Genomic DNA, 11,465 nt, shown 5'->3' on the forward strand with positions numbered 1-11,465 from the left:
AAGTATTTTATATGATAGAGATTCTTTCAGCTTTCTTCTCACTCATTTTCTTCATTTCTTAGAAGCAGTAGAAGTTTCAGCATTTTCTTCAATTGTATCTGATGTTTTCAATATAATTTTTGTATTTTCTTCATCTTGGTTGTTGCTTATGTTTGCATGAGATAACAAAAAACTTTGTTGGATTGTGTGTTGTTTGTCTATTTGCATTATTAGTTTTCCTTCTTCTTGTTAGGCCTCACCATATTCTGGATCAGCTATAATGTTAGAAGGTTGTCGCTCGTTGTCTACTTCCATTATTGGTTGTTTTACTTCATGCTGATAATTAGCAAGTTGTTCTGAATCTATTGTATGTGCAAGAGATGGTTTAAATGTTGCATATTCTGAAGCAGTTCTACTGTCAGAAAGTAGTTATATTTTTTCGACGACAAAATGGCAATTCTTGAAGGCTGAATCAGTTTTTAGCAAATGTATACAGGTTCTGAGTTCTTCATATGAAGTTACAAGCATCCCTTTGCTTGTATTTAGTTTGATATCAAACCATATTTTTAGTGAATATTTGGTTGAATCAAAATCTGTAACTTCACTAATTTTCTTCAGAAAAGTATTGAATGATACTTGTTTATTAACTAGAACAAGTTTTATATCATGATCCAAGTAATTGTAATCAAAAGTCCACCTCCCATTGAAATTAATAACAAGGCAAATCGAACTCATCCTGCAGAATGGAAATTTCAGTATGTTTAGTGTGAAGTGTTAGGAAAATGAACAAAAAGACTAGCATGTATAAGTATGAAGTTTAGAAAAAATTCATTAGAAAATTACATACTGCAGGTCAAAAACTTAAGCATGATTAGGCTGAAGTTTTAGCAAATGAACTAAAAACATCAGCTTGTTTAGACTAAAGTTTCGGATAAAACTCATGACAAAACTGTAGACTATGTTACAAAACTGCAACTTATTTTGGTATGAAGTTTTAGCAAATGAACTAAATAACTTCAGCATTGTCACGACCAAAAATTCGACTAGCCGTGATGGCACCTAACCTCATCTGCTAGACAAGCCAAATAATAACAATGCGATTCAATTAATATTTAACTGACTCTAATACACTCCCCAAGGGCTGGTAGTACAAATCATGAGCTACTAAGATTTGAATTTACAAAGCTGGTGTGAAATAAAAGGCAGCTGTGACTGGATCACAGGTACATCTTCAATGCTAGCTCCCGCCATGCACAACAACATCAACATCCAAAACTTGCACGCAAGGTATAGAAGTGTAGTATGAGTACAACCGATCTCATGTACTCAATAAGTAACAAACCTAACCTTAGGTTGAAACTAGTGACGAGCTTATACCAATGTTAGAGTTCACACCCATATCCAATAACATCTCATAACAATAAAATTGAGGCAACACAAAAAATAACTCAATAATAAGATGCTCGGCTCGTCAACAGTTCTGGAAAAATAATTTTTTTTTTCAAGTATAATAGTAAAATTCAATTTTTTTCACCGAAATCACCAAAATATGAGTAAGTCTGAAAACTGTGATTTTTCCCAAAACTTTTCTTCCACAATAGGAATGGCATGAGGAAAGTACATCTATATCCCTACATGCCAATGTGCATGCCAATGCAATACAATATAGTGATAAAACTATATGCATACTCTCAGAGCATCAATTCACTCAGTCCTCCCAGTCACTCAATCCTCTCTGTCACTCAGTCCTCCCAATCACTCAATCTTCACAGTGACTCATGCCTCACAATCATTCAATCCTCCCAAATCATTCGACACTCGCAATCGGCACTCGCACTCAGTAGGTACCTGCGCTCACTGGGGGTGTGTACATACTCCAGAGGGGCTCCTTCATCCCAAGAGCTATAACAAGCCAGTCATGGCATAAATCAATAAAACATGATATGTCGTGCAGCCCGATCCCATAAATATCCTCACCATCAAGCCCTCGGCCTCACTCAGTCATCAATCTCTCTAGTCTCTCGGGCTCAAAAATGTCATGAAAATCAGCCCAAAAAAGATGATATGATGTATCAATAAATAACAATAGAGACTGAGATATGATATAAATGGATGAACATGACTGAGTTTCAAATTTCAATTTAAACAAATTCAACAACAATATGACCTCTGTGGGTCTCAATAATACTGGCATATAGCCTCAACATGATTTTAACATGATTCTCAGCTCATATTCCTTTAACATATGACAATACAAGGAAAATTCCAAGATTAGTTTACTATAAAATTCCACGGAATCAATTACGTCATAATTTCAACGGTGCACGCCCACACGCCCGTCACCTAGCATGTGCGTCACCTCCAACCAAATCACATAATACGTATATTCAGGGTTCATACCCTCAGCTCCAAGTTTAGAAGTGTTACTTACCTCAACAAGATGAACCCAACGTCGAGCAAGCTAATCAATACTCAGGAAATTCCATTTCGTGCGTATCTACCTTTGAATGCCTTCTTGTCTCCTCAATTCAATGCCAACGATCCAAAATTGAAATTCACCCCTTAATGACACTACAACAATCTGCTATACTAAGCAACTTTAATCTACAATATCAACATCCATTGGGACCAACATTAGTAATCGATTCCATAGTTTAGGCCATTTAGACAATTTACCAAACACCTAGTGGGCATACATAACTTTCATACATACTAAAACTAAATTTCATACAACTAATTATATAGTATACACTTATTTACAACTTATCTACAACTTTCACACATTATTTTTACCAGTTAAAATATATCTACAACATCATACAACTTAAATACAATTTTCATATAAATTTTATACAATATTTCTTTTGTATATTTTGTATCTGATTTGTATATATTTTGTATGTGGTGTGTGCTTCTTCCTCTCTAAAATTCCAATCAAAATTTTCTCTCTTAATACAATTTTGATACATATCAACAATTTTATGTAAAAAAAAATAGTATTGACAACTTAAATACAAATTTTATACAATGATTCCTACATTATACAATTATTTTTCAACTTTCATATAATATACAAATAAAATATATATATATATATATATATATATATATATATATATATATATATATATATATATATATATATACTACAACAGAATACAATTTACATACAATTATAATACAACTTTACTATAATTTTGTAAGTATATTGTATATTATATCTTCTTCTTCTTCTTCTTCTTCTTCTTCTTCTTCTTCTTCTTCTTCTTCTTCTTCTTCTTCGAGTTTCAATATGAAATTCAGCTAAAATCAAGTCTAATATTCACCAAACACCCTCAAAATTGAGATAGAAACTCCAAAAAACATTCCCAATTATTTGCAACAACACCCAATCCAAACAAATAATGGTTTTTGAAAACCCAAATTCGAATTCAAAGCTTCAAAACTTTTTAATGGTTGTCAATGGTGGAGAGTCAAACACCTTCAAAATTTATTGATTGATAATTTCAATTTGAATACCAATTGTGCAACATGAAAGAAAATTGCTAAGTTAAAACTCTATAGTAAAACGATTGAAATCTATTGATGAATTCCATTAAAAATATATTTAACATGAAAAGATAAAAATAGAGAACATCAGATGAAGAAAAATTGGGGAAAGAATAGAGAGAGAGAGAGAGAGAGAGAGAGAGAGAATAGGGATGTGAAATAACTGATTACTTATTCAATTCCTAATATAAAGGGATACTCATTTAAAACTAATTTGTATATAATTGATAAATTGTATATGGCCATGTAATTAAGTTAAAACTTGATTAGGGAGGGTAATAAAGTTTCATATGTAGTATAGGAAAGTAAAAATTCCTATTTTATTTAATAGTGTATGAATTACAATAAAATTCTAATATATTAATATACACAACATAATAATGGTATTTAATAGTGTATAAATCACAATGCTATCCTTTTAGAAGAAAGATAGCATAAATCAACGAAATAAAGGGAAATTTCTTTGAGATTTTTGGTATATTTTGGTTTATAGAAAGAGAGAAAATATGGAATCTCTTTTTTTTTTTTTCGGGAAGAATCTGAAATATTTTTAGTGTTGGTAGAGATGAAAACTATTTCCTTAAATATAGGTTATTTTCATGGAAATGGTTTCCTTAATGCTGGCCTTTTGGCTTTCAAATGGGATTCCTATTGTAGCGGCATTTAAGGAATTGTCGTTACATAATTATATTTTAATTAATACTATATGTGTAATAAAATGTGCTATTATTGCAATAAACAAGCAGTACTATCAGTTATCAGAATAATTTTTGTGAAGAGATCATCCATATAAAAAATCTTGCCAATTGGGCTCTGAATTTGAGTCTTAAGTTCAGCCCAGTGGCTTTAAGAGCCCCAAATAGGCCAACCGTTACATAAGGACTCGGCCATTCCTTTGAGCCTAACTATTCTGTGATCCAACGCATATATCTTCTTGCCCGTCTCCCTTCATAAATGATAAGTTCTATAATCAACCTTTTCACCTCAACTAATTACCCACCATAGTTCAAGATAAAAATGAAGATTAAAACGCTAGGAGTATTACCTGACTGAATCGAATTCAAACTTTGTGTTTAAGTGACAAGTTTTCAAAGGTCCATATATAATCAAATCACTCCACTTATCATTCCCCTTAATGTCACGACCCAAAATTCCGCCACAGGTGTCGTGATGGCACCTAGTCTCTAATACTAGGTAAGCCAATTTTAATTACATATTTGAAGCCATTTTTTTTAATTAAATAAGTAATCAAAACTAACAGCGGAACAAATAAGAATATACAACCTCCCAAGACTGGTAGTACTGAGTCACGAACTCTAACTGAATACACGGAATAATCACGAGAACCGAATATACAATACTGTTTGATTAAAAATTAACAGTACAATGAAATGAAAAGACTTCAAGGGACTGCGACGACCAAGCAGCTCTACCTTGAATCTTTACGGTTCCGCTTTAACTCTGCTCAAGTCCGATATCTCCAATACCTGGCTCTGAACAAAAATGTGCAGAAGTGTAGTATGAGCACATCACGGTCGGTACCCAGTAAGTATCAAGACTAACCTCAGTGGAGTAGAGACGAGGTACAGTCAAGACACTCACTAGTCTAATAGCCTATGCAATATAATATACAAGATACTAGGCAGTAGATAACAATAAGGACATCATAAAACAACCAGTGATATGCACATCAAGACAACAAAACACCATTTAATAACGCTCAGCAAATAATAAATACAAGTACACCTAATTAAATCAAATTCTTCAAATAAATGTCCTTCACATATAATTCTACCAAATAACTCTCCTTCAAATATAATTTTCCTCAAATATAATTCTTTCAATTAAAAAGTCACCATGTAACACCTCATTTCAAAATCATAAAAATACGGGTTTCAGCCCATTTTCATATCTCCACGGCACTTCGTACCCATAATTAAATCATCATATTTTTCCGGCACCTCGTGCCCTCATTTCATATCACAACTGCACGGATAATTCACATGCCAATATCCTCAATGTATATAAGATCCACATGATCAATTTATTTCCACTAAAGTGAGTTTAGAATTTTTAAATCAAGTAAGAAATCATCAAAGAAATGAGTTTATTTTTTTTAACTCGTTTGGGTGAAGAAAATGAGATTTCAATTAAAATGAAGCATCCGGCTACTACTACTTTGGATGTATAATTTATTAAATTAAAACATAATAGTAATTTCTTTTATTCGAAACAACTCAATTCTTGAAAATTAGTAAAAACCATAAACACAAATCTGCACAGTCTTGTACAAAGAGTCAAAGCTAACACAATACAACAAGGAATACCAAAACACATAATAAAATCAAATAATACATCACGAAAGAACACAAGAATTTATATATCACCGAAAAACAAAATAACCAACGGCAAGTGCATCCATAAAAAAATATGCAAGACATGAGGATCTCCCGAGGTACCGCCTTGTAGTCCCAAAAGTAAATATGCAAGACAGGGGGATCTCCTGGAATACCGTTTCGTAGTCCCAAAATAAATATGCAGGGCAGGGGGATCTCCCGGAATACCGTTCCGTAGTCCCAAAGTAAATATGCAGAGCAGGGGGATCTCCCGAAATACCGTTCCGTAGTCCCAAAATAAATATGATTTCAATAATTGCACATCAAGTGCTCACATATTACAAATGACTCATTAAGTGCTCAAATATTTCAACTTGCCACAGAAATCAACAATACATTATTTTTCGCAATAAGGAGTTCATGGCTCGACCATAATGTATACAAAATCTTAACAAAATATCCGTGAGTGAACAACTCAACAAAATAATATTTCACATAAATTCAAGGTGGCAATCACACCAAATCATCATTTAAAAATAATTTCAACAAACAAGGATCTAGGCATGACAAATAGAGTATTTAATAAGTGTCAATAATTTCCAACTTAATACATAAGGGCGTCTAAGGATTTTAATCAATGAAATATGCACATATAAACCAAGTACGTACTCGTCACCTCGCGTACATGATTTTCAATCACACAATTTGCACATAATACTCAATGCCTAAGGGGTATTTCCCCCACTCGAGGTTAAGCAAGACACTTACCTTTTTGAAGTTATGCCGATATTCCAAAATCGCCTCCTTGCTTGAATTGACCTACGGACTGCTCAAATCTATCCAAATTAATTGTATAACTTCATTAAAATTCATCGAAAATAATTCCGGATAACAATACATCGACTTAAAAATTTATTCCAAAAAGACAACAAAAGTCAACGGGGGGCTCGCCCCTCGGAACCCAGCATAATTTTCATGAAATTCGAACACTCATTTCGATACGAGTTCAACCATACCAATTTTATCGAATTCCAATAACAACTCGACCTCCAAATCTTAAATATTCGTTTTTGGAGGATTTTTACAAAAATCTCGATTTTTTCTATTAAAATCTCAATTAAACGATGAATATAATCATAGATTCATGAAATATAAACACTTTAGGATATAGAACACTTGACCCAATTCATTTGGTGAAATTTGCCTCAAAAATCTCTTCAATCCGAGCTCCATAACTCTAAATATGTTAAAAATGGCTGAAACCTCGAAATATAGCTACTGCCCAGGTATTTACTCTTCGTGATCACGAAACACACAATTTTTCAGCCCCCAACTCTTCCAGACAACCTCTAGTATAATAGTCATAACTTTTTGTACAAAACTCCAAATGATGAATGGTTTAACTTTCTGAATACTAGATTCTAAGTACTATAAATTTTATTTGTTTCTAATCTCCAATTCCTTATATATTTCTAGATATAAGCTTCCAAAGTTAGCCCTATGCAACAGAGATTTCCAAACGCTTCCCGGATAGTCTGTAGTTTATCCACCATAACGTTTTTTACACACCTCCAAATGAAAAATGGTTTACATTTCTGAAAATTAGACACAAAGGGCTACAACTTTCATTTTTAGATTATCTCCAAATTCCTTATAAATTGCGAGATATGAGCTTCCAAAGTTGGATCAGTGCGGCAGGAGTTTCATCTACGCAATCGCGAAAAGTCTTCCGCGATCGCGATTCACAGTCTCCAAACAGCAAAATTGCTCTTCGCGATCGCGACCGTTTGTCCACGATCGCGATGCATACCTCTGTGGTCAAAAACCAACAACTAAAAATGGTCTAGAAAGGGTCTGAAACCACCCCAAAACTCACCCGAGCTACTCGCTACCCCGTCCGAGCATACCAACAAGTCTCAAAACCTATTACGGACTTAGTCGAAACCTCAAATCACATCAAATAATGCTAAAACCACGAATCATACCTCAATTCAAGCTTAATGAAACTAAAAAATTTCAACTTCTACATTCGACGCCGAAACCTATCAAATCTAGTCCGATTGACCTCAACTTTTGCACACAAGTCATAAATGACATAACGGACCTATGAAAATTTTCAGAACTGAATTCCGACCCCGATATAAAAATGTCAGCCCCCCGGTCAAACTTCTTAAAAATTCATCTTTCGCCATTTCAAGCTTAATTCTACTACAGACCTCCAAATAATTTTTCAGACACGCTTCTAAGTCCATAATCACCATACGGAGTTATTGACATCATCAAAATTTTATTCTGGAGTCGTTTGCTCAAAAGTCAACTCTCCGGCCAACTCTTTTCATTTAAGCTTCTAAATAAGGATTGTTCTTTTAATTAAATTCTGAATCTTCAGTAATTCAAACTCTACCACACCCACGGGTCATAATACATATTGTGAAGCTGCTCGAGAGCTTAAGTCACTGAACGGGGCATAAATTCTTAAAACGACAAGTCGGGTCGTTACATTCTTCACCTCTTAAACAAACGTTCGTCCTCGAACGTGCTAAGAATTATTCTGAGGTTACCAAATTTATGATTTTACTTTTACACATATACTCACGGTTGATCTCACGTTACCGCATTTGAGATAAGCCCGACAACACCATCTCATTTGAGATTATTTCTTTTATTCATATTTGTAAACTTTAAGACCAATTTCTTACACTCCAAACATTTTCAAAAAGTCTGATTTTCATATCAATGCACGGTATTAGCCTCAATAAGCAGTAGCAACACGTGCCTACGCACACATCATACGTATGTCCATAACCACATCTCTGGTATTAATAGATGTTCATAATCAATTACAACATCGTCAATTAACCTCATATTAACCAAAAACCTCATTTCGAATTTTCACAACAATGACAACAAAATGTGAGGCATGAAGACCTCATAACTATTTACCGGACTTAACAAGCCACATTTAACGCCGCCTGGACACTCACCTCGTGGGCTAAAACTCAATATTTTCCTTACAATTATGGATAAATATGCGTAGAAACAGATAAAGGAATTATCAAATAAGCCTAACAGGCATGATTCCTTATTAATACTATAGTACAAATTTTAATTTCACAAAAGAAGAATTTAAACTCATAAATATTTCACCACAAGGACCTCGTCCTTATATAACTTCCATCGCGTCTTGTAGCCCGATTTAAATATTTCACATCATATAAAAATGCGGGGATCTCGTCCTCAACTCCGAATCACAAGTATTTTGCACATTGTGCCAACTGAAATTTCAATTTTCTTTATTTCTTCTTTTCAATATATTTCATAAACAGTTTTCACAACACATAATGAACCCCCATATCGATAGGGAATATAATTCATAAAAATTAGAATCAATTATTCCGAAACACATTAAAACCATTATAATGAATAATAAAATTTCTTTTTGGACTTATAGCCCTCAATGGTGTACAAAAATAAAATGATAGACACGGGCTCATATCTTTAAATCTCCCAACAAGGATAAACATATAAATGGGTCATAAAAATTATGAAGCTCACCCATAAGCAGAGCATAATAGGAGAACTCACCTCAATATTCAGAATCGAATTAAATTAAAGGAAAATATCCTTTTATAACAAAATCAAGATCGTACCTGTAACGACACCATCTGGTGTATTGGCCTCGACCAAATCATAGCGAATATATTAACGGGTCGGGTCTCCACCTCTTAGGCGCCTACTACCCGTATGTCCTCCACCTCTAGCAGACTGTGCACGTGGAGTATTAACTGGAATAAAGCTTGTAGCTTGAGTGCTCTGGTGAAATCCACCCCTCCCAAGTCTGGGACAATTTCTCTTGATGTGTCTAGTATCATCACTCTCATAACAACCCCTCTGTGGGCGTGGTTGCTCATACTGAATCTCTGGCGAATAACTGGAATAACCACTGTAAGAACCCCAAGCCGGTGGTGCATTAAAAGAACTTACTGTAGCACCCTGAATATTCTGAAATTGTTTTTGTGACCCCGCTGGTACTGAAATGTAGAATTATTTAGAACGCAGGAATACCGCAAGCCTCAATATCATCCCATAGAAATCTCACCTCTTAATCATATACAAGTTTCGTAGAACCTTTCATTACCACATAAATACATCTTAGGCCAAAACTGATATAACACATGACCCCGCAATCTGATCGTTGATAATGGACTCCCCTCACTTGGCGCGAAGCCATAGGACACATTCTGATGATCCACAATACTAACCTTATCGATCGTAGGACACCGGTCATAAGATACCTCAAGTCATTTATTTGGCGCATGTCATCCTCGTGATAGTTAAACTTCGCCTTCTCTAGTGCCTTGGATGCTAGTATGTACCCTTCGCTAAATAGAAATCCCATATGAACTACATAGTCTCTAACACCACCAACTATCTTCATATCTACATCCACCTCATGACCCTACCACGATTGTGACGATTAGGAAATTAGTTAAACCTTATTAAGATCATACTTATTAACCAGATGTCAGAACCTGTTGCACCCTCATGTGCACAACTGAATGATCTCTAAATACTTCCGCATCCTCGATCTGGATGGCACGTTCTAACAATGGTTGAACAACCCTGGCAACCTTATAACCCCTCTATAGTATCACAAACCGTTGGCACATAGTTGATAACGAGTGTGCAATTTTATACACGAGTGGATCCAAAAAAACATAAGATATATGCTTCAAGCTGAATAAATGCCGCACAATAAGGAATGAAAGAAGTGATTTTTTTTTCCTACTAGATTTGTAGCCTCTTGAAGATAAGTACAGACGTCTCCGTACCGATCCGCAAGACTCTACTAAACTCATTCGTGACTCGTAGAACCTATGAACCTAGAGCTCTGATACCAACTTGTCATGACCCAAAATCTCGCCACAGGTGTGGTGATGACACCTAGTCTCTAATACTAGGTAAACCAATTTCAATTACATATTTGAAGCCATTTTGTTTTTGAATTAAATAAGTAATCAAAACTAACAGCGGAACAAATAAGAATATACAACCTCCCAAGACTGGTAGTACTGAGTCACGAACTCTAACTGAATACATGTATGATCACGAGGACCGAATATACGATACTGTTTGATTAAAAATTAACATTACAATGAAATGAAAAGACTCCAAGGGACTGCGACGACCAAGTAGCTCTACCTTGAATCTTTACGGTCCCGCTTTAACTCTGCTCAAGTACGATATCTCCAATACCTGGCTCTGCACAAAAATATGCAGAAGTGTAGTATGATCACACCACGGTCGGTACCCATTAAGTATCAAGACTAACCTCAGTGGAGTAGAGACGAGGTACAGTCAAGACACTCACTAGTCTAATACCCCGTGCAATATAATATACAAGATAGTAGGCAGCAGATAACAATAAGAACATCATAAAACAACCAGTGATATGCTCATCAAGACAACAAAACACCATTTAATATCGCTCAACAAATAATAAATACAAGTACACCCAATTAAATCAAAATTTTCAAATAAATGTCCTTCACATATAATTCTACCAAATAACTCTCCTTCAAATATAATTTTCCTCAAATA

This window comes from Nicotiana tomentosiformis, chromosome 9 (genome assembly GCF_000390325.3).
Source record: "Nicotiana tomentosiformis chromosome 9, ASM39032v3, whole genome shotgun sequence".
Classification (NCBI taxonomy): Eukaryota; Viridiplantae; Streptophyta; class Magnoliopsida; order Solanales; family Solanaceae; genus Nicotiana; species Nicotiana tomentosiformis.